The sequence below is a fragment of the Aethalodelphis obliquidens genome, unplaced genomic scaffold, assembly GCF_003676395.1.
Source record: "Aethalodelphis obliquidens isolate GAN/ISIS:26980383/991018 unplaced genomic scaffold, ASM367639v1 scaffold87, whole genome shotgun sequence".
Taxonomy (NCBI): Eukaryota; Metazoa; Chordata; class Mammalia; order Artiodactyla; family Delphinidae; genus Aethalodelphis; species Aethalodelphis obliquidens.
In genome coordinates this window covers 2,170,358-2,193,527 of record NW_020838031.1, presented here as the reverse complement: position 1 = coordinate 2,193,527, position 23,170 = coordinate 2,170,358, and positions in this window count along the sequence as shown.

The following is a 23,170-nucleotide window of genomic DNA, read 5'->3' as shown; positions in this document are numbered from 1 at the left end:
TGCTGTAAGAGATTAAGGTTTCCTTAAATGCTGCAAAGAAACTTTTTGACTTTCACATTTTGCCCTGAATTGATGGTTAATCACCCTGACTGTCATTACCTTTCGTCAATGAATCAAGGGCATTTAGCAACAACCATCCAGTTTCGTAGTCCTTATTGCTACCATTGTTTCATCCTGGTGGATCCCGGCCCACTTTGCCACTGGTGAAAATTATAACAGCTGCACCTCTACAGCATGCAGTCCTATCCACATTTCTCCTACCACTGGTGATGGTATCTTTGTGCCAGCTCTGCACTCTGAATGATCCAAGTCTACAGTCCCACTGAAATGACTCTAAAGGGTTTACTTCCCTGCAACCACTGCTGGTACCAATGGCCATAGATGGGCTTCTCTGGAAACAGACTCAGAACCAGACCCTGTGCTGAAGATTTTCTGTAGGTGCTCTCAGCAAAGATACCTGGGGGGTGAAGAGGGAAGGGTTGGCAGAGGGAGAAACCACCACCCTGCAGCTGCAACTGAGGCCTCAGGTGACCCTTCAGGGAATTCTGTATCAGTAGGTCATTGTTGCAGGGCAGCCCTGGGAGGGAACATGACCCTGGGCAAGGCTGTTCCCTGTGACTGGGAAGGATGCAGCTGTGAGCTGTCAGCCGCTGACATTCGAGCCTCTAAGATATAGATACATGGGCCCTGCAATGGGAGTCTGGGGTGGAAACCACAGTGTCCCCCATACCACTGTTCCATAGAAAGGTGCTTTGCAGGCAAAACAAATAGATGTCCTCTATAACCTTAGAGTGGCCAGGATCTGGACAGGTGCAGTGAATGGTGAGCTCACTTCAGATGGCGAAAGTGCACTGACAAACGCCTAGAAATGGGAATGAGCATGGAATATTCTAGTAAGCAGATAACCCAGAGCATAAAAAGGACGGGGGACGGGGGGGATCAAAATCTGTTTAGAGTATTTGTAGTAAGAAAAAAGGCATCATCTTGTCAAGGCCTAGGTGGGAAATGTTTCCTCATGCTCTGGATTGTCTTGAAAATCCTGTGAAATTGTAGCTTATGAAACAGTAGGAGTAAAAGAAATAAACCAAGGATTGCCAATTCAGATGTCTCCAGGAGCTGACCAGGCAACGTAAGCAAAGCAGGCTGAATCTGACCTTTCAACACAGATACACGTTGTATATAATATATGCCCTGCCTCAACTAGCCTATATGAAGTCTTTGAGCAAATTAGAAAATGACCCCCCTTGGGGTGGGTGCAGCCCAGTGCCCAGGGCACGGTGTGGCAGGCCAAGTGAGGGCCCTCTATCAGCCTGATTCCTGCCCTCTGTGCACGGCACAGACTCCCCAGCCACTAGGCAGCCCTGCTAACACATTCTTCCCCATTCTTCTTCACACAAATGGCTCTTTCCATCTTTAATTCAGAAACGACAGGAGCGACAGATGAACACCAGCTGACACCAGCCTCAGTGCAGGGTGATAACAGAGAGCACTGAGGACTGAGGCAAACTGGCGATGACGTGCCCCTCCATGGGCTTTGGGTTTGTCATGATGTCAAAAATCTAGATTTTTAAAATGTGCTTTTAGTTGTTTGCTAACTTAAAAAAAAAAAAAAAAAAACATGGTTCAGTCCAAACATAGCATCACTGTTGGCTGTTATGTTCTGTCTGCAGACCATCCTTCTGCAACCTGTCAATTAAACAGTCACCCACCCTCCGCCCCTGCCCACCCCAGGCTGCATTCAGGGACCGAGCTCACAGAAGGAGCCTGGGCTGGGTGTCCCTGCTCAGTAGAACCATCTTTTTGGTTTGGAGCTGGAGCTGACAGTTTTTTCTTCAGTTCAAAATAAGTGTGTGTGTGTGTGTGTGTGTGTGTGTGTGTGTGTGTGTGTGTGTGTGGCAGGGGGGAATCAAATAAGATGAAGATGCTATAGAACAAAGTGTTCCTAGCTCAGACATGGAGAGCAGAGTGCCTGAGAGTTAGAGGGAAACTCTTCTCTAGTGATAGGTAAACGGGTCCAGGCATTTTGTTGAGTGTGTTGAACCAAAGCAGAACCTCCTGGGAATAAAAGGATAGGACTTTTTTATTTTTTTTAATCTAAGAAGAGTTCTCCAGTTAGAGGGCCCCACTGACTACCCCTTCAATTTTCTAATATCAGACCGAGAAGAATGGGAAATCAGCACATTCTCTTTTCTGGATGGCAGCGGGCGGGGGTGTGTGTATCTATCAGCTTAGGAATCAAAGACCAGACTTCTAGAAATGCATTAATCAGAGTTTTTTATTGCGACCAACAGAGGACAAGTCTGGCTGCCTTAAGCAAAAATGGGATTATTGGAAATACAATAGGGGCGCACGGAATCCACGAGACGCCGGAGGACAAGATTTGGAAAACGGTCAGGAAAAAGAGAGCCCTGGAGGGCTGGGTAGCAGGACCACGGCTCAGCTGACTAGCAAAAGCCTCCAGCCTGCTCTTTAAAGTGATTCCTTATAAGCAGCATAGAGTTTTTTCCTAAACCTAACTTGCCAATCTTTTTTTTTTTAAAGGTGTTGTTTCTTTTTTTTTTTTTTTAATGTATTTATTTATTTATTTGGGGCTGTGTTGCGTCTTCGTTTCTGTGTGAGGGCTTTCTCTAGTTACGGCGAGCGGGAGCCACTCTTCATCGCGGTGCGCGGGCCTCTCACTGTTGCGGCCTCTCTTGTTGCGGAGCACAGGCTCCAGACGCGCGGGCTCAGTAGTTGTGGCTCACGGGCCTAGTCGCTCCGTGGCATGTGGGATCTTCCCAGACCAGGGTTCGAACCCGTGTCCCCTGCATTGGCAGGCAGATACTCAACTACTGTGCCACCAGGGAAGCCCGCCAATCTTTTTTTTTTAATTGAAGTGTCTAGTGTCTAATTGCTGATGTGTGTGGGATTAAATTTATTACGTTACAATTTTTGTTGCACTTTTTAATATTTCTTTCTCTCTACCTTCTTACCTTCCTTTTTCCCCCCTACCTTTCTAATTTGTATTAATGTGCTGAGTGTAAAATGAGATCTTATGGTTGTTTCAATGTACATTTCTCTAATTACTATGGTTTACCATCTCTTTACATGTTTCTTTACCTTTCATGTTTCCTTCAGTTAATTGCCGGTTCATATTCTGTGCTGATTCTTCGACCAGGGTTCTTTCTTTTTCCTTCCGATTTGCCAGTCTCTTGTTTAATCTAGGTATCTTCCCTTGTCGGCTTTAGATACTGCGTGTACCTTCTCCTAATCTGTTGATTTTGTCCATGGCATCCCACCTACATTGACTAGGAATCCTTTCTTTTGGTGCAATCAAACCCACCAATCTTTTTTGCTTTATGGTTTGTACTTTTGAGCTTTTCCCCTCTTAGGCCACTAACATTGTCTTCTATTAATTTTATTTGTAGGGGAGTCCCTAGTTATAATATCAGGTAGCGTTCAGTTTTATTTTCTTCATGTCCCTAGTGAGTTAGTCTGTCCTTTTCCCACTGATTTGTGGCAGCTTTTCTGAAATGTATTACGTTCTCAAGAGTCTGTTTCTGAGCGCTCCTTTCTGCTTCATTTATGCCTTTTGTTTGTTCTTGGGCCAGCAACAGACGATTTCTATTACCATAACTTGTGCCTCGATATCTAGCAGGGCAAGTCACCCCTCTCTTCTTTTTCAAAGTCAACTATATTATTCATGGCCCTTTATTCCTCCACATAAATTTTAGAATAAGTTTATCAAATATATGAAAAGCGTCAGCTTAAATTTTGATTAGGGTTGCAATGAATTTACTGATTTTGGGGGTAGAACTGACCTTTCACATACTCACAAGAGCACAGAAGTTCTGTCTATCTGTGTAGGTTTTGTGAGTTCTTTGTTAAGTGAATCCCCAGACAGTTTATACTTGCTGTGCATGGTCCTTGATTTTTATTATACTCCTTAGCTTCATTCGTTTAAGCATTTTTGTAACTCCATGGATCCTCATCTAATAGTTTTGGGGTATACATTCTTTTACTATTCCTTTAATGAGTATCTTACATTAATATGCACCCTTCATCATCAGAAAATCTACAAACAACAAATACTGGAGAGGGTGTGGAGAAAAGGGAACCCTCCTGCACTGTTGGTGGGAATGTATATTGATACAACCACTATGGAGAACAGTATGGAGGTTCCTTAAAAAACTAAAAATAGAATTACCATATGACCCAGCAATCCCACTACTGGGCATGTTCCCAGAGAAAACCATAATTCAAAAAGGCACATGCACCCCAGTGTTCATTGCAGCACTATTTACAATAGCCAGGTCATGGAAGCAACCTAAATGCCCATCGACAGATGAATGGATAAGGAAGATGTGGTACATATACACAATGGAATATTACTCAGCCATAAAAAGGAATGAAATTGGGTCATTTGTAGACACATGGACGGACCTAGAGACTGTCATACAGAGTGAAATAAATCAGAAAGAGAAAAACAAATATCATATATTAACACATATATGTGGAATCTAGAAAAATGATACAGATGAACTGGTTTGCAAGGCAGAAATAGAGTCACAGATGTAGAGAACAAATGTACGCACACCAAAGGAGGAAAACGGGGGGGTGGGAGACTGGGATTGACATACATACACTAATATGTATAAAATAGATAACTAATAAGAACCTGCTGTATAAAAATAAATAAATAAAATTAAATTTTAAAAAAAGAAAGAAGACAAAAAAATATGCGCCCTTGACTCATTAAAATATGTCATTAATTTTGTCACTTCCTGGATAAGGCAAAGACCTTAAAACACTTTAGCTACACTTATCCCTCTTCTGCTTTTCATGCTACTGTTATTGAGTCTTTTATTTCTATCTCTATATATTGAAATCCTACCAGACATTATTATTGTTAGAGTAATAGTTCATTTTTCTTTATCTACATTCTTTTTCCATTGTTAACTTCTACCCGAGATCACTTGCTTTTGGCCTGAAGACTCCCTTTAATATATCCTTTAGTGTAGGACGACAGTTGGTGACAAATTCTTTCAGTATGTGTCTATGTGTGTGTGTCCTAAAATATCTTTATGTTATTTTTATTTTTAAAAGTTAATTTCACCAAGCTTAGAATTTTAGCTTGGCAGTATTTTCTTTCAGCAATTTGACTAATGACACCGTCTTCTAGTTCCATTATTTTGGGGGAAAAATCAACTGTCAGTCTTACTATTGCCTCTTTCAAGGAAATATATCTTGATTTTTCTATGTGCTTTGAAGACTTTGTCTTTTCTTTTCGGTAGTTTGAGTATGATTTGCCTATGTGTGTCTTTCTTTGTATTTATCCTGCTTGGGTTACACAGAGCTTCTTACCTTAGTGGTTTGATGTTATTCTTCAGCTTGAAAAATCCTTAGCTATTATATCTTAAAACATTTTTTATAGGTCCATTTCCCCTTCTTCTCCTTCTTCCTCTTCCTCGTCGTCTCCCCCTCCCCCTTCCCCTTCCCTTCTCCCTCCCACTCTCCTTCTTCTTCCCATTCTTCTTCTTCTTCCTCCTCCCCTTCTTCTTCCTCTTTCTCTTCCTCTTCTTCTTTTTCTAATTCTTCAACTGAATTTACATATATATTATAAATCATATGACTTTTGTTTCCTTTTCTGTATTTCTAAAATCCACTCATCTTTTCTTACTCCTACCCAGTTATTTTTCTTCTGGTTTGTCTTCCAATTCACTATTTCTCTCTTCAGGTGTGTCTAATCTGCTGTTAAACCTATTCCTTGAATCCTTAATTTTAGTTATTATAATTTTTAGTTATAAAATTTCCATTTTATCCTTTGTAGTTTGCATTTCTCTGGACTAAATTTTCCATACTGTTTTTAACTTCTTGAACATATATATCATAGTTATATTAAAGTCTTATTTTAATGTATCTCCTATGTGACTGTTTCTATTGTGTGATTTTTTTTCTCTTGGCTTTTGGTCTATGCTTATATCTTTTCACGTCAGGTAGTTTTTAATTGAATGTTCACATTTTGTATGAAAAATATTTTGAGGTGCAATATGCTAGCTTCCATTCACTTGTGCTTGGAACAAGCAGTTGGGCAAGGGGTGGATGACTTTAAAATAATTTTGGACTGAGCTGATTTCAACTTTAGCACTTATGAGAGCTGGTCTATTTCTGATTCACTCTCACTTCTAGTGTCTCACCTGAAAATCTGGGGTGTTCACCATGGTCCCTCTTCCTTGGTGTTGTTAACATCGGATTTTTGCCCCAGCCTCAGTCAAAGGCTCTGCTCAGCCTTTCAGTCTCTGAGCGGCAGCTTTACTTGGGGATAATTAATTGCCTCAATGGAAGGTGCAGCACCAAACATAGGGCTCATCTTTCTGGGTTTCCCTTCTCTCTGGGATCTTGACCTCTCAAGTCCTCACTGCTTTGATCTCTCTTATTCTGGCAATCAAATCTATTACAAATATTTTTTCCAGCTTTTCTGCTCTTTCTCAATGGGAAGATTGGTCTGAAACAAGCTCTCTTCTTTTGCCAGAAGTGGAAGTACCCAGCATATTTTTAACATTAAAAAGAATTACCCCCAAATCAGAAAATATTAGAATATATAATGTGTAGAAGTGTTAACATTGCTTCATAAAACTTTTGTTTCAGTTATGTATTTATTTATGTATCGTGTATCAGGCTGAGAAGTAAAATGTAATTCTTAGCATGAGTCATCATCAAAACAAACTGAAAAATTCTGTGTTAAGCCATATCAAAACTTGGGTTCTGTGTTTTATAGTCAGTATAATACAAGCAAATGCAGTAGCTGGCCTTGGAATAAAAGATTTACATCCTGACTCAATGTTGACCGAGTTATGTTAAAGCAGACGAGACACTTAAGCTCTCTGACCTGTTGGTTTATCTACAAATTGAAGAATTTGGATAAAATGTTCTGTGATATCCATCTTCCTGTCACCTTCTTTAATTCAAATTTTGCTTAGACTCTGTTTCTCAATTTTCTCACCTGTAAATGAAAGTAATGGAAATAATAATAACTCATAAAGATGCACATTTCTCACACTTTAATGCCTCTGTAGTGAGATGTGCCTTGCAGTTGACAGCATCTCATAAACACGGCCAGCCAGTCGTGACATTGTTGTCATGACCTGTGCATGTGCAAACTTGGTCGCAGCTGTTCATAGTCATCACTGTGGTTGATAATGCCTGTATTGGAACTACCCGTGTTGAATTAAATTGTCATTTAAAAAAAATCTTCAGAAAGAGAAAACACTTTCGTTTACCACTGAAACCAAAAGTCATCATGCATGGAGAAAAGCCCAGAAAAGAGCAGTGGAGTGTAGATTTGATATTCGTGTACGAGCAGTGGGCTGTATCAAGTTAAGCTGGAAGTATGTTTCTTAGAATCTCTAAACCTGTGAGATTTCAGGTTAGAAATTACCAAAAGAGAACCCTGCATGACATTTAAAACACAGAAACAAAGGAGCTGCCATCACTGTCAGGTGGCCCTTGTGGTCAGATGCAGTGAGAGGCAGACGCCGAGGGGGCTGCAGATTCCAGCCCGCTCTTTGCTTTCCCAGCTCCATTCCTGTCTTTTTCTCCCTGCTGCTGACAAGCTGTCCAATCCAACAGCAGCCCCAGTCCACCACCAGACACTTAGCTCAGCCCTGCGGAAGCATGAGTACACTCAGAGGTGACAGCTTTCCCAGATTCTGCGGCAGCTCCCTTCCGTAGCCAGCCGACAGCTTCAACCTGTCTTCCTGCACCAGGGTTCACGTGGGCGGTTTAGTGAATCTTCTCTGATTCCTGTTCCCTCTCTGGGCCCTGGCTACTTCAGTGTCTCCCAGGTCCATGCAGGGTCTTATTCCCTGCTCTTTGGTGGTTTTGCTTCCCTGATTGACCCTTGACTGGTACATGTAGCAATCCCATCCCTGCAGTTATGTTCACAATTCTATGGCTTCTTGCAAAGCAACAACCAAGTGCTTCACAGATCCTAAGAAATGAAGATGCCCACAGTCAAGAAAGCTGTGTTACACTCTGTACTGCGATCCATGCGAAAGGCTTGCCTTTCACTCACCAAGCAGTACAATGAGAAGTGGGAGAAATTACCAAATCCCTTCAAGGAGATGAATGATATCTCAGAGGACTGAGAGGCTGGTATGACCCCTGTGTGTATCTCCTGAGTCAACCTTTAAGGTAGTGACCATGGCAGCCAGAGAGGACCAAGCCCTTCGTCCCCGTGTGTGCCTGCTGTTCCCCGCATCAGAATGAAGATCTAACTCCTCTCCTTTTCAGTCTGGGGCCCAGCAGCAGGCAGCCAAAGTGTTGTCCTGGGGCTTCTCAGGTCACAAGACAGGAGCCTCGGACTTCGCCCTGGGTGTTTTCACGCACTCTTGGGATGCCCTCTCTGGCAGCACAGCCGCCATGCTGCGAAGAAGCCCCATTGCGGAACCATACATAGTGCTCCATTCAAGAGCCCCAGCTGAGTTCCTCACCCGCAGCTCACATCAACTTCCAGGCATGTGAGGGAACCATCTCAAATGTCCAGCCCATCAAGTCTGCCGACGCCTTAAGCCCCAGTTGACATCTGAGGGTACCACACGGGACCCCCGGAGGGATAGTCATCCAGGTGAGCGGAGTCAACCCACAGAACTGGGAGAAGCCACCAAATGGTGATTGTAGTAAGCCACTAAGTCTTGGGGCAGTTCGCTTGTTTGCTTCGCAGCAGTGGGTAAGCAGGACAGTGTCACAGTTTAATTGGCAAGCTTTTGTCTTTCTTTATAACACCAAAAATAATGTGCTTTTTCAATAATCGACATCTCACATGTGATGAAATGTCGTAACAGTCTTTTCACTTCACAAGATTGCTTGGATAATTAAATCTCTTTACTAATATAATCTATTCTTCTTTCCAGAACTTCTAAAAGTAGGACTACAGACCTAAAATCAGTTTCCCGTGTGTTACTCTCTGCCTTTCCCCCCACTCTTTTCCTGCACCTCTCTTCTCTGCTCTCCAGTATAGTTCTAAGGACCCAGTCCCATTCAAGTTTCTGTTCCCCTAATCTCTTCGTCCCTTCACTGTCTCCCTTTTCCGTCTGTAACTTCAGAGGAAAATCACGGTTCCTTCAAAGAACCAGATTTGTCAGGCTTAGACACTCCTTGCTCACACAGCATCTTGGACCCCTTCACGAGACCCCAGGGGGTTTCACTCACTCAGGGGTGGGTGCCCCGTGTTCTCCCTTTATGGTTTCTTGTCAAACCACATTAACATCGTCTCTACGGCCAGGGACCTATCCTGCTACTGCCCCCTGCCACTGCCACCAGATCACAACAGTTTTGCCTATTCCCCAGTTCAATTAAAATCAGGCTGTAATTTCCGTCTATAGGTATGGTTTCTCCCGTCACTTTCTTTTAATTTTATTTATTTATACAGACTATTTCTTACAACAGTTTTAGGTTCACAGTAAAATTGAGCAGAAAGTACAGAGATTTCCCATAGACCTCCTGCCCCCCACCAGCCCCCCAGTACCAACATCTCCCACCAGGGTGGTGCATGTGCTACAGTCAATGAGCTGCAATGACACATCTTCATCACCTATGTTGTATATTCTGCGGGTCTTACAAACGTGTAATGACGTGTGTCCATCATTACAGCATCATACAGGATAGATTCACTGCCCTAAAAGTTCTCTATGCTATGTGTATTTATCCCTCCCTCCCCCGCAACACCTGACAACCCCTGATCTTTCTACTGTCTCCGTAGTTTTGCCTTTTTCAGAGTGTCATTATAGTTGAAATCATACAGTATGTAGCCTTTTAAGATTGGCTTCTTTCACTCGGTCACGTGCATCTAAGCTTTTCCATGTCTTTTCACGGCTTGACGGTTTATTTCTTTTCAGTGCTAAACCGGTTCTATTGCCCGGGTATACCAACAGTTTATTAATCCATTCACCTGCGGAAGGACATTTGGTTGCTTCCAGGTTTGGGCAATTGTAAATAAAGCTGCTATAAGCATGTGTGTGCAGGTTTTTCTGTGGACATAAGTTTTCAACTCATTCAAATAGATACCAAGGCGCGTGTGACTGCTGGATCATAGCACAGATGTATGTTTGGTTTTGTAGGGTTCCTGTTGTTGCACATCCTCACCACCATCTGGTGTCATCAGTGTTTTGCACTGGGCACAAGCACACAGCTATTTTTTAAAATTTATTTTATTTATTTTTGGCTGTGTTGGGTCTTTGTTGCTGCACGCGGGCTTTCTCTAGTTGTGGCGAGCGGGGGCTACTCTTCGCTGCGGTGCACAGGCTTCTCATTGCGGTGGTTTCTCTTGTTGTGGAGCACGGGCTGTAGGTGCGCAGGCTTCAGGCGCCTGGGCTTCAGTAGTTGCTGCACGTGGGCTCATTAGTTGTGGCTCGTGGGCTCTAGAGCGCAGGCTCAGTAGTCATGGCTCACAGGCTTAGTTGCTCCGTGGCACACGGGATCTTCCCAGACCAGGGATCGAACCCGTGTCCCCTGTATTGGCAGGCGGATTCTTAACCACTGTGCCACCAGGGAAGTCCCAACACACAACTACTTTTAAAAGACCTTTCTACTCCTTGAGCCCTTACAGAATGCACACACAGGCAGTACAAAAATTTTCCTGATGGTCGTACGTGGAGGTATAGATGATTCTGAGTTGTGGGAGTACAGAGGAGAGTGGCATGCTTCACAAGGATCAACTGTGATGCAGAAATTCCCGGTTTTGCAGGGATTTTTACCCTGCCAAAGCCCACCCTAAGTGGGAAGCAAAGGTGATGATGAAGTGCTTCCCAATCACAAGTGGCTGAGCCCAGCAGCAGCCGCTGTGGCTTACTGAGAGAGCAGTGCTGGTGGAGTGACCCTGGGGCAGCATCAGCAGAGGGCGCGGGCTGTTTCACCAAACCTCCTGCAGACCTGCAAATTCAGTCTCAAGCACTGGGGTCGTTCATCACCGCATAGGGAACTAAGGCATCAGAGGGAAGATAAGCTTCCCCGTTGCTCCTGGCTTCTCTCTCCTTACGAGTCAGGCTCCTTGATGCTCAGCACCTCCAGTGGGAGGGAGTCTGCTTGCCCTTCTCCTCACTGGCTTTTTTTTGGGGGGGGGGGCGCACCCTGCAGCATGTGGGATCTTAATTCTCTGACAAGGGATGAAACCCGTGCCCCTTGCATTGGGAGCACAGAGTTTTAACCACTGGACTGCCAGGGAAGTCCCTGGCTATTCTTAAAGGACTCAAAATTAGGATAAAAATTATATTCGTTGATGCAATTTCTCAAAGGCTCTGATGGTGAGGAAAATGCATGCGTTTTGTTTCTTTTCCTTGAACGGAGTTGCATGAAGCATCTTTTGTTTCCTTTAAGCCTAGTTTTTAATCTCCCCACCCACACCTGCTCTGAGCTGCAGGGAGAAGGTTTTCCTACCATTTCACGGCTGTCCTCCCTCTCAGATCCCCCCGGAGAGGCTGCCTGGCCTCGTGTCAGTTAGAGCTGCCACTCAGATGAGCACAGCTGGGCCAGCCTGGTCCAGGTAGCAGAGGAAGGAAGAGGCGAGGTGGGGTCGTCGGGGGCGGCCTCCAACCAAGTGGGGCAGAGGTGGGTGTGGGAGTATGGTCACCCTGCTGCTGCCTGTTCCTACACACACACACACACACACACACACACACGTGTTGGTGTGCTCGGGCTGCCCTAACAAAGTACCACAGATGCGGGAGCTTAAACAGCACACATTTACCTTCTCACAGCTCTGGAAGCCAGAGTCCCAGATCAAGGCGTGGGCAGGGGTGGCTTTTCCTGAGGTCTTTGTCTTTGGCTGGCAGATGGCCGCCTTCTTGTTGTGTCTCTTCACACCGTCCTGCCTCTGTGCTTGTCTGTGTCCTAATCTCCTCATCTTATAAGGGCACCAGTCACATTGGATTAGGGCCATGCTGATGACCTCACTTTAACTTTACTACCTGTTTAAGGACCCAGTTTCCAAATACAGTCAGTCACATTCTGAGGGACAGCGGGTTAGGGCTTCAGCATATGAATGTGGGGAGGACATAATTCACCCATACCACACTCATGCACGCACACACACGTTTCTTTCCTCAAGGATTTTGATATTGCTGACTCCATGGGAGAAAAAGTAGTTTGGGGGGACTCCTCTGGCAGTTAAGACTTCACCTTCCAATGCAGGGGGTACAGGTTCGATCCTTGGACAGTGAGCTGAGATCCCACATGCCTCGCGGCCAAAAACCAAAACATAGGGACATCCCTGGTGGCGCAGTGGTTAAGAATCCGCCTGCCAATGCAGGGGACACGGGTTCGAGCCCTGGTCCGGGAAGATCCCACACGCTATGGAGCAACTAAGCCCTCAAGCCACAACTATTGAACCCCGGGAGCCTAAAGCCCGTGGTCCGCAGCAAGAGAAGCCACTGCAATGAGAAGCCCGTGCACCACAACAAAGAGTAGCCCCCACTTGCTGCAACTAGAGAAAGCCCGTGTGCAGCAATGAAGACCCAACACAACCAAAAAAGTTTTTAAATAAATTAAAATAAAACAGAAGCAATATTGTAACAAAATCAATAAAGACTTTAAAAATGGTCCACATCAGAAAAAAAATTGTTTTAAAAAAGAAAGAAAAAGTAGTTTTTGAACTGTAGTCTGTCTATGACACTACTTCAGATGCTCTACTCAGGGGGGGTCACAAAATTGCTCTTGACCTCAATTAACTTAAAATCTGCACCTGGCTCTGGTTTTTGCAGGACTATTTTTGATTTTTCCTGTACTTGTGATTCTAAAAGTGAGGGGAATGGAATAGGGCCGCTGTGTACCTATGTTGACGGGGTCTGGGGCAGTATTTCTCACAATGAGGCTGGGCACTGCCTGCCTTGTGATCACCAAGGACGCTTGTTTAAAATACACTCTTGGGCTTCCCTGGTGGCGCAGTGGTTGAGAGTCCACCTGCCGATGCGGGGGACGCAGGTTCGTGCCCCGGTCCGGGAGGATCCCACATGCCGCGGAGCGGCTGGGCCCGTGAGCCATGGCCGCTGAGCCTGCGCGTCTGGAGCCTGTGCTCCGCAGCGGGAGAGGCCACAACAGTGAGAGGCCCACGTACCACAAAATAAATAAATAAATAAATAAAATATATTAAAATACACTCTTATTCCAGCAATGAATGTGAACAAAATATGGCCACACTTAACAATATGGATGAATCTCACCAGCATAACATTGAGCCAAAAAAAAAAAAAAAAACGGTCACAGAAGAATACATTCTGTATGATCCAATTTTTAATCTATAATTTTAAAACAAGGCAAAATTAATCTATGATATTGAAGGATATGGACGGGACTGCAGGGCACATGAGGGGCTCACGGTGGTAATAGTCAATTTAGGTGGTGGTTACATGAAAATTTCTCAAAACATGCTTGTGACTTGTGCACTTTACTGTGTGCATGTTATCCTTGAGCTTTTAAAGGTTTATGTAAGAAAATATCTCCAACATTTTCCCTTTGATTTTTCAAGCCACCATTTCTCTTTGAACCCTATTATCATCAAGCCATGGGTCAATCACTTCTCTTTTCCTTTAGTAAGGTGAAACCTCCTGAAATTTCAAAAAGAATTTTACCATAGACTGTGATATGCCAAACAAATAACAGCAAAAAAATATTTTAATAAAAAAAAACCACAGGCTTACTTAGAACGATGTTGTTTTAACACAGTTTGAGGCTCTCCTGCCCCCATTCATTTAGCCAGTTAGGGGAATGGGGGAGAAGAAGGGGGGAAGAAAAAGAGGAAAGGGGGGCAGGAGGGGAGAGAAAAGCCAGCCTTCTGTAAAGTGGAAGACCCTTCTGTCATGATACATCAGCTTCCCTGTCTAAGTTAGGTTTCTTCACCCAAAGCATGCTTGTGGGACGACAGCTCTCTAAGTTCATGCCGGATTCCAGGTGATGAGTCACTTCAGGGGTCACCCGTCTTTCTTGTTAGTCTCTGAAATGCCTGGCTTCCCTTAAACTTGATGAAATCTTGCATTTTTGTGGGTCCCTCATGCAGCACCATTTGCCAAGCGTGAGGCTCCGAAGGGCGTTTCCCAGCCCTGGGGAGGGCCAGCGGGGCAGGAGCTCAGCCACACAGCCCTCTCCTCTCCCCAGCTGGGCTTCTGCATCCTGGGGCCACAGGGGTGAGAAGGTCAAATGTGACAGCTCTTGTCTCTCCTGAATAACCTGTACTTATCACCCCAAAGCAGCCAGTCTCCTTCAGAAGACATTCCGTGTAACTGCACTGAATGAATTACTAAGAAAGTCTGCACAGGAGCAAGACGACCATCCTACCCTGAGCAGGACACTGCAAGGCCCTCCCAGGTACAAAGGCCCCTCCTTGTCCCCCGTTTCTTGTTCCTAGGAAAAGGCTTTAGTCTCCTACGCCTCCCCTAAAATCCTGGCTCAAGCATGAAGGATTGACAGGATGTAAACATGGAGTGACAGAGGCACAGTTAGGCCTGGAGAACTGGTAACAATTTAAACAGTGCATTGGCCATAGAACAGTCACAGCATCTTTAGTTCCTCCCTGAAGGACATAGATAACGGTGTCTGATGCACATTCCTGAGTTGTTTTGCAGGTAAAAAACCACCACCAGAGGGAAAGAGCTAACTGCGTGGTGACCAGACTGTAGCCATGGCATAAGCTGCTTCATCTTGGGCAGCACTGAACCTGGGGCCTGCACAATGCCAAGAACTGGCCTTAATGAGAAAATGGGAAGAAATTGACCCTGGAATTGAAGACTAAGTGCGTCTAAAACAATCAAGATGGCGCTGACCAGACCCTCACGTGACCAGTTTCAGGATGACTGGCGGAGCTGACGTGCTGCTCTGCACGCAGCACCCCAGCACAGCCTGCAAGCTTTCCTTTAAAAGCCCTTGCCCTCTGATCTGTGACTCAGATGGTAGTCTGCCATCTCCCCAGATTGCCAGCTTCCTGAATAAAACATCTTTCTTGTCCAGCAACTCTTGCCTCTCGAACACTGACTTTTTTTTTTGCGGTACGCGGGCCTCTCCCTGTTGTGGCCTCTCCCGTTGCGGAGCACAGGCTCCGGACGCGCAGGCTCAGCGGCCATGGCTCACGGGCCCAGCCGCTCCGCGGCATGCGGGATCTTCCCGGACCGGGGCACGAACCCGTGTCCCCTGCATCGGCAGGCGGACTCCCAACCACTGCGCCACCAGGGAAGCCCTCGAACATTGACTTTTGAGTGATGAGCAGCTGAACCTGAGTTCAGTTCAGGCTCCAGCCAGTAACAATAGAGATAATAATAATAACTAAATGATTGTTTAAAACTTTTAAACCACGCTTTCCTTTTAAAACCTTTTTTATTGAATTACAATTACAATACATATATAGAAACGTGCATATATCACACGCGTACAGCTTGATACGTTTACAGCAGAGCCGCCTGCGTAACTGGCACGCACATCGAGAAACAGAAGCCCATGTGGGCTCGCCCCCTCTCTAGTGCCTCTCCCAGCGTGGGTGGCCTCTCACCGTGAAGCCTTCGAACACCTGGCCCACCTCACCCACTTTTGTATGTGATGTGACCGTGAGTGTCTGGCTCCTTCACTCAGACTGTTTGTAAAAGTCACCATGTTCTCTGTGGGTGTAGTTTGTTCATCCTGGACACTGTGGGGATTCCATTATGGGAATAAACCACAAATGATTTATCCATTCTCTTGCTGATGGGCATTTAAGTTGTTTTCGGGTCTGGGCCATTACGAATCATGCTGCTTAGAACATTCTTACACGGTGCACATTCGTATGTACTTCTGTTGGGTCTGCACCTGTAAATGGGATTTCTGGGTCATGGGGTTGCGTCAGTTCGGCTTCAGTAAATGTTATCAGTCTTCCAAGGTGGCTATGCCAGCTGACACTCCACCCAGCAGCACATGGGCGTTTCATACTCCAAATCCTGGCCAATGCTTTGTATTTCCACTTCTCTCAATTTAGCCCAAGACAGCTCACTTTTATTAATCACCTACATGCCAGAAGCCATACTAAGTATATATTGTCTCATTTGACTTTGCAATAATCCTGTGAAGTCCTCCTCGTTTTCACAGATGCACAAGGGGAGTTCCTCACATGTGTAACCCATGTGGCCAGCGTTTGACCGGTGCCGGCCCACCTCTGGCCTCTGCTCCCGTCTGCTGCAATACTCTGTCTTGGGTGCACAGAAGGCAACTGCTGATGCCCACAGCCGGCAGCAGGCTTTCCAGGAGCGCATCCAGAGTTGTACCTGCATCGCTGGGCTCGTTCAGGTTTTCTCTCCAAGGGCCTCAGCTCTTCATGTAACCTGTGTTCAAGCAGTTTAACCACATGAAGAAATGGGCACTGAGGGGACGAACTAAGGGTGTAAAGGGGACCAGCCCCCAGCCTCCTGCGGCTCAGTGACACCTCCTCCAGATGGGCAGGGCGGAGGACTGGAGCCCCTGCATTGGCTAGGAGGGACCAGGGCACTCTGCTGCTGCAGTTGGAGCGTAAGGAAACTCTGACCACTTTAATAAGCTAAGAATGAACTTCCGTGCTTCACCCAGATGAAAACAGATTTAGAGATAAAATACCTGCAAACTGTACATTTTGAGAACAAAACAAAAAAAAAGGGATAAAGAAGGTGAAGAAGCAGGACTTCCCTGGTGGTACAGCGGTTGGGAGTCGGCCTGCCAATGCAGAGGACACGGGTTCAAGCCCTAGTCTGGGAAGATCCCACATGCCGCGGAGCAACAAAGCCCATGCGCCACAACTACTGAGCCTGCGCCCTAGAGCCCGCGAGCCACAACTACTGAACCTGCATGCCACAACTACTGAAGTCCACACACCACAACTACTGAAGCCCGTGAGCCACAACTACTGAGCCCACGCGCCTAGAGCCCATGGTCCACAACAAGAGAAGCCACCGCAATGAGAAGCCCGTGCACCGCAACAAAGAGTAGCCCCCGCTTGCTGCAACTAGAGAAAGTCTGCGTGCAGCAACGAAGACCCAATGCAGCCAAAAATAAATAAATAAATAAATTTATTAAAAAAGAAGGTGAAGAAGCATTTATAATGCTACCCCCCCAAAGTGATAGCTTCTTTAACAGATATATTTGGTATGCTCTTCCAGATTTTTTTCTATTTTTCTAAATGTGTATGTGTGTGTGTGTATATATGTATATGTACATATCTACATACAGCTCTTGACTTACAATGGGGTTACAAGGGTTAGAGTTATGTATATACGTACGTGTGTGTGTGTATGTGTGTGTGTGTTTTTAAAAAAGTAATATACTGTGCACACTGGTTTATGGATGTGATCCTTTGCATTTTGCTCCTTATGCCATGAGCTGGGTTCTCCCTGGAGGTGACCAGGGGTTCCCAACATTTTTGATGGGAGCTGTCCCTGCCAGTGGCTTCTGTGTGAGGCCCTGAGTGGGGAGGGTAAGGGGCTGAGGCCACAAAGAAAAGGTCCCCTCCTAAGGCACTGAATGCTCTTCCAGTTGGGAGCATCTTGACCTCAGAAGTCGGTGAGCTTCTTCAGGCAAGTGCCACCTAAGTTCAATCCAGCTGCACAGGGAACCAGCCAAGGGGAGGCCCAGACCCCCTGCATGACGGGAGAATCAGGTCATATAAGGCTGGCTCTATCGTAAGGACAGTCTGGACTGCCTGAGCCGCTCCTGCGTGACTGGGGGACAGACAGGCCTCTCGTCTTTGCACCACTCATTTAAGCAGCCCCAGGGGAAGCATTCAAGGAGGAGGAGGGGTGTGTCTGGGGGATGCGCCCACACCAGGTTCCCAAAGCATGGGGGAAAGGATGAGATGCACTTTGGTTCCCACAGCGGAAGCCAGAGCCTCCTACTGAGGCACCCACAACAAGGGATTCCCTCGAGACAAGGGGCTTTGGTTGCCGGGCGCCTAAAAACGTGACAAATCCCCACTGCCAGTGGGCAAACCTCTGTCTTCATATATATGGCCTTTTTTGCTAACCTATGGTGGCATACTTAGCTTTTTTCCTCACCTTAATTTTTTCTATAATTCATCTATATGAATCGTTATACAATTCTTTTGTGTGAGAGTGCTCATTTATTTTGTTTTAGTTTATTTCTTTTTATTGGAGTATGTTGCTTTACAATGTTGTGTTAGTTTCTGCTGTACCAGGAAGTGAATCAGCTACGTGGACACACACATCCCCATATCCCCTCCCTCTGGAGCCTCCCTCCCACACCCCCATCCCACCCATCTAGGTCATCACAGAGCACCGAGCTGAGCTCCCCGAGCTACACAGCAGGTTCCCACTAGCTATTTTACAATTTTCAAAAGCACTCCTCTTCCAGGTTTATTTTTATTAAATAATGGGAAGAGCAGTTATCTTTACTCATTCCCTGACGATCCCTCCCCACAACCCTGCAAGGTTTGTCGGATGAGATGGAGCCGGAAGGGGTGTAAGCGTCAAGGTTATCTGCTGCAATTGTTAGTATAAAAATGTAGCGCGTTCCACATGGTAGCTCTGAGCCTCAGTTTCCTCATGTAAAAAAGATGGGCTTGGATGATGCAACGAGTAAGGTATTTCTAGCCTTAAAATTTCATGAATTATATTCAGATTCTAGGTTTTAAAAATGTAGAAGTCTTTGCAGCCACACAACCTTAATTCACTTGCACACAAAAGATGCCTTAGCCCGAGTTTGAAATCTCACTAACAACAACCACAAAAATGTGTTTATCTTCTGTTAGGGCCGTTTAATCAGAATGGCTACACGAAATGTCCTGCTTCTGCCCATTCTGCTTCCAAACAGCAGTCCCGGACAAACGACAGCCAGCCGGGCTGGACGCTGCACGGAGGGTGCCCGGGCCTTGACGCCAGACGCAGCTACAGTGGCTGGGCAGTGATTGCATCCTGGAAGCACTCCCTCTGTCATTTCCTCTCTGCCCACTGTCTCCAGGATTTCTCCTTATCCTCCCACTCTGTTAACATTTTCTTTTATTTTCTGTTTTCTGATGTCTTGTACACCAGGGCCTTGCTGACTCTGTGGGGAACCGACCTTTCCAGGGTCACCCAATTCCAAGTGATGGAAAATGACTACCCTGTGAACACGCCCTACATAAGCAAACCAACCAATCCAGAGGCCACATCCCACCACCTCCTCTATGGGGCTCTCACTTGGGACCACTGTCCCTCTGTCCTAATCACCCAGGCCAGGTACCAGACAACCAGGGGCAGCTCCTATGCCCAGAGCCCTGAAATGATTCAAACTAGCCAATCCTAGCCTGCTGACCCTTCTCACCTGTTCCTTCGCCCGGAAACCACAGTAAAGGCTCTTACCCACGTTTACCCTCTCCCTCTGCCTCCTGGCCACCCTGGAGCTTCCCCATGTACCCTTCTCTCATGGCATGGTGCGTCCTCTCCTCTCAGGAACCATCAACAACAAACTATCTTTTCAGTGGCAATCTCCGGATCTGTTGGCCTTACTATCCCTAAATCATAATAAAACCTATATTAAAACGCCCACAGGGCTTCCCTGGTGGCGCAGTGGTTGAGAGTCCACCTGCCGATGCGGGGAACACGGGTTCGTGCCCCGGTCCGGGAAGATCCCACATGCCGCGGAGCGGCTGGGCCCGTGAGCCATGGCCGCTGGGCCTGCGCGTCCAGAGCCCGTGCTCCGCAACGGGAGAGGCCACAACAGTGAGAGGCCCGTGTACCGCAAAAACAAACAAACAATCAAAACAAAACCGCCCACAGTGCATTAATCCCCTGAACGCTCCAGCCAACTTTGGCCTCAGCCCTTCAGACCATCGGTCACAGCATTACGGACCGCTTTTGCCCCCACTTCCCTGACTGGCCTACACAAGACGGATGCCTAAGGCTTGCTCTGTTCTCACGATCCTAAAGAGCTTTTGACGCTGACCTCTACGCTTGTCATCACGCGGGCAGGCTCGGCCAAAGCAGTGAACTCAGACTGGCTACAGCTTTGCCGCCGCCGCCTGGAGTGGCGGCCGTCATCCACAGCACATCAGCCTCTTCCTGGCATTGAATTCCATCATTTCTGCTTCTGCAATGAGGCCAAAGCCCCGTTTCAAGTCTTGGGTAGAATCGTGCCTCCGTATCATTTTTTTGCTTGGAATGATGAGGTGACACTGTCACCCCCCCTTCCTACCTCTGCACTTGGTCCCTTAGGTTTGCAGATCTGGACCCTCCATCAGAGCTGCAAATCCTTACACAGCCCCTCTATTGGGCCCACATTGTTCTTCTGCAAAGGTCCTGAGATCTGCTCAGACAGCACCCAGCATGGTAAAGCAGGGAGTCGCCCCAGGTGGGGTCAGCTCCCTCACACATCTCAAGACCTTCAGGTTGTCAGCGGGACTGAGGACTTACCTTGTTAGGCCATCAATTTGTCCATATCCCTCACAGAAACTCGAAGCACTAGGCACAGACCCTACACACCCAACACTCAGAGGACTTGCTCTCTATTTCTACGGCCAAAGGACTTACACCCACCTTGAGACCTGGGTGACGCCACACTGCAGTCGAAGCAGCTCTCTCCTCAGTTTCTGGGCGTCCGTGCACTGAGCCACTAACATTCCACTTTAATGTGTACAGCCCTATACAGTTTGCAGACTTCTCCTATATCCTGTCTCATTTCATCCATGGGAAACAACTGGAAAACAATTGCGCAGCAACACAAAGCAATGGTAGATGATTCTACTACCAAAGGTAAGTTTTCTGGCTGAGTTGGGCCAAAAAATGAGAAAGGAAAGGGGGTTTTGATTATTTTCTGAAAAATCAATTAATTCATAATATGAAGGCAGGTTTCTTCAAATGCGCCCCAGGTTTTTCTCAAGATCAAAAGTACTGAATTCTTTATATAAAATAATTATTAGTATTACTATTTCTACCTGCGTAATGCTCTAGAGTTTACAAAGTCATTCCAAGCACATTCTCTTATTCTCACCACAAAACTAACGCAAGGTTGGCTCCTTTTTGTGAAAGAGGAAACAGAAGCTCTGAGAATTAAAGTAGTTAGCTTTCTCGGTGGAGATTTATTATCAGATTAATTAAAGTGTCCATTCCATTATAAATCGCTGAAAGGAGAAACAAGCTCATTTATGGCTTGACTGCGAACTTCCAACCTGGCCTCCTTTTCTTTCATTACTCCTCTGACTCTGGTAAGTTCTGCACCCCTAGGTGCACCCCTAGGCCCCCTTCCCCACCGCCGTGGACCACACACAGTCGGAGACACGACCCCAGATGGGAGGGGAGAGAAGGGGTGCAAAGAGAAATACATCTTGGGGGCCGGAGACTGGGGGCGAGGTGCAGGTGGTATCGTTTACAGAGTGTGTTCATTCCTTGAAACACAGAGCTCTGAGGAAAACCACAAAAGCTGCAGCTCAGCAGTGAAGCTGGGTGGGAAGGCAAGTCTAGGCTCCCTCCCTGTGGCATCCTTGGAGTGGGCAGGGTGTCACAGGGGTCAGGGCTGTGTGCAGAGGGGCACCATGGTGTGTACACTCACCCGTTGGCCCGTTCATCCACTGGTCACCGCTGCCAGCGTCGTGCTGGGGAGACGTGTGGATACGTCACAGTCCCCCTGCCCCAGGCCCTGGAGTGCAGGTGGTAAGGGCCCACGGTGGTGCTCGGGAGGGAAAACGCGCTGCCAGGTGACCTTGCCTCCTGAGCCCACCAGGATGGGAGCAGAGGGAAAGGGTCAGGCTGCAGTCGTTTCCTGGAGGCCCACTTTTCCTCCCCAGAATCACTCCAGTGTCATTTTTGGAAAGATTTGGTGTTTTGGCTTATTTTAATGGAAAATTCCCTTTCACGTTGAGACCATTTCGATAGGTAGGTGGACTTTAAGATGTCTTCACATTAATATTTGTTCTCTCCCCACCATAGGGCCAAGTCCGGTGCCCTCTGCACCTGTGGCCCTGCAGGAACCTGGGTGCTCAGAGGGATTGAGGCCAGATTGGAGAGAAGGTAAGACGCGGTGCAAAGTTCACATTCCCCCTGGGAGGAGGCGACGCATAACCGGCGATGTCACACATCACCCACAGCCTGAGGCCGTGGGGAAGGTGATTAGAAGAGGCGGCTGGTGCATCTCCTGCCCCCTCTCCCTGCTCTCCACCAGCTAAAGGAGAGCAGCTGAGCCTTTGGAAGGCAGCAACTCCCTAAATAGGGAGGAAGTTTCACACATATGCTCTGCAGATTTTCAAAAGAAGAAATAATAAAGGACTTGTGATAGCAGGTAGCCTTCCTTGCATTATTTTTCAAAGCCCGCTAGATTTAACCCCTGTGGCCTCTGGGATGCTCAAATCAACTCATAAACAATAACGTTGTTCTAATGCCTGAAGAGGCATTGACCATCCTTTGCGGTGAGGTCACAAAAAACGCTTTTCACTGAAGCTAAGAGGCTTAGCGATTCCTGGTTCAATTTGAATTTAAACAATTAAAGCCATTCTACAATGCTAGCTGTCTTGCTTTACTAGGGCTGCCATAACAAAGCACCACAGACCAGGCGGCTTCAACAATAAAAGTTTATTGTCTCACAGTTCTGAAGGCTGGAAGTCCGAGGTCAAGGTGTTAGTTCCTCCTGAGGCCTCTCTCCTTGGCATGTAGATGGCTGTCTTCTCCCTCTATCCTCACATGGTCCTCCCTCTGTAGGTCTGTATGTCCTAATCTCTTCTCATAAGGACACTGGTCGTATTGGATAAGGGTCCACGCTAAGGAACCCATTTAACTTAATTACCTCTTTAAAGACCTTATCTCCAAATACAGTCACATTCTGAGGTACTGGGGCCGAGAACTTCAACATACGTATTTCGGGAGACGCAGTCCAGCCCATATCACCATACACAGGCCTATCTAGAATTCTGTGTTTCACTGTTTTCATCAACACTCTTTTGTATTATTATTATTATTATTATCATTATCATTATCATTATTATTATTATTGCATCTGCAAGGACTTCAAATTATCTTTGGCAACTTAGCTGTATTTTTTTTTAAGGAAGTGGTATACCATAACACACTCTTGCACTTTGGGGTTGTTTCCAATTTCTGAAACATAAATAGGAGACAAAGCCAACACAGAGCCCGCCAAAGACCGGCAGTGTGGCAGCGGGAACGTTGATCCCCGCACCGCCAGGCCCGAGGCGAGCCTGGACTCTGCCAGTTGTCACCGTGCAACCCTGGGC